We start from the raw sequence: 1,425 nt of genomic DNA, 5'->3' as shown, positions 1-1,425 counted from the left end.
TATCTTGCGTTTTTCTGGCTCGATTTTTATTTTGTTTGCTTCAGATGACAGAGAAAGAGTTGCTTAATTAAATGGACTACATTTTGGTACCATCAAAGGTCGGAAAGTGTCTTTAAATTGATCTCCAAATTCAGCAATTTTGTTCATTTTTGAAATGTTCTGGTGGCAAATGGTCTGTATCTTGCGTTTTTCTGGCTCGATTTTTATTTTGTTTGCTTCAGATGACAGAGAAAGAGTTGCTTAATTAAATGGACTACATTTTGGTACCATCAAAGGTCGGGAAGTGTCCTTAAATTGATCTCCAAATTCAGCAATTTTGAACATTTTTGAAAAGTTCTGGTGGAAAATGGTCTCTATCTTGCGTTTCTCTGGCTCGATTTTTATCTTGTTTGCTTCAGATGACAGAGAAAGAGTTACTTAATTAAATGGACTACATTTTGGTACCATCAAAGGTNNNNACTTAATTAAATGGACTACATTTTGGTACCATCAAAGGTCGGGAAGTGTCCTTAAATTGATCTCCAAATTCAGCAATTTTGTTCATTTTTTAAATGTTCTGGTGGAAAATGGTCTGTATTTTGCGTTTCTCTGGCTCGATTTTTATTTTGTTTGCTTCAGATGACAGAAGAAGAGATGCTTAATCAAATGGACTACATTTTGATACCATCGAATGTCGGGAAGTGCCCTTAAATTGATCTCCAATTTCAGCAATTTTGAACATTTTTGAAAAGTTCTGGTGGAAAATGGTCTGTATTTTGCGTTTCTCTGGCTCGATTTTTATTTTGTTTGCTTCAGATGACAGAGGAAGAGTTACTTAATTAAATGGAACTCATTTTGATACTATTAAGGGTCGGGAATTGCTCTAAAAGTGATCTCCAATTTTAGTCATTTTGTTCATTTTTGAAAAGGTTTGGTACAAAATGGTCTGTATCTTGCGTTTCTCTGGCTCGATTTTTATTTTCTTTGCTTCAGATGACAGAGGAAGAGTTACTTAATTAAATGGACTTCATTTTGATACCATCAAGGGTTGGGAAGTGCCCTTAAATTGATCTCCAATTTTAGCAATTTTGTACATTTTTGAAATGTTCTGGTGGAAAATGGTCTGTATCTTGCGTTTCCCTGGCCCGATTTTTATTTTCTTTTCTTCAGATAACAGAGGAAGTGTTACTTAATTAAATGAACTTCATTTTGATACCCTCAAGGGTCGGGAAGTACCCTAAAATTGATCTCCAATTTCTGCAAGTTTGCTCATTTTTGAAAAGTTGAGGTCGAAAACGATATTGGGAATATTGGGAATAATGATTTGCAGTTGGAACGTCATATAAATTTTGCACAGGGCGTTAATGACGCCAAAACTTGCACTGCCATGCTGTCACGAAATACGTGCCGATATTTTGCATGTAAGCAATTTTTTTGTCGCGTTCA

The 1,425-nt window shown here is 35.3% G+C and overlaps 1 long non-coding RNA gene across 1 annotated transcript; it reads left to right on the top strand.

The window, feature by feature from the left end:
* The first annotated feature begins 477 nt into the window (after positions 1 to 477).
* Positions 478 to 1,310, top strand: LOC135803032 (uncharacterized). Its single transcript, XR_010550707.1, has 4 exons — positions 478 to 569; positions 619 to 746; positions 796 to 923; positions 973 to 1,310. It is a non-coding gene; the product is annotated as an uncharacterized lncRNA (long non-coding RNA).
* Positions 1,311 to 1,425: the final 115 nt, after the last annotated feature.

Source organism: Atheta coriaria, unplaced genomic scaffold (genome assembly GCF_025399875.1).
Source record: "Atheta coriaria isolate IRGN ID8LTWV9N9 unplaced genomic scaffold, Caltech_Dcor_3.1 scaffold428_size8446, whole genome shotgun sequence".
NCBI classification, from domain to species: Eukaryota; Metazoa; Arthropoda; class Insecta; order Coleoptera; family Staphylinidae; genus Dalotia; species Dalotia coriaria.
This window is presented reverse-complemented; position numbering and strand designations above follow the sequence as displayed.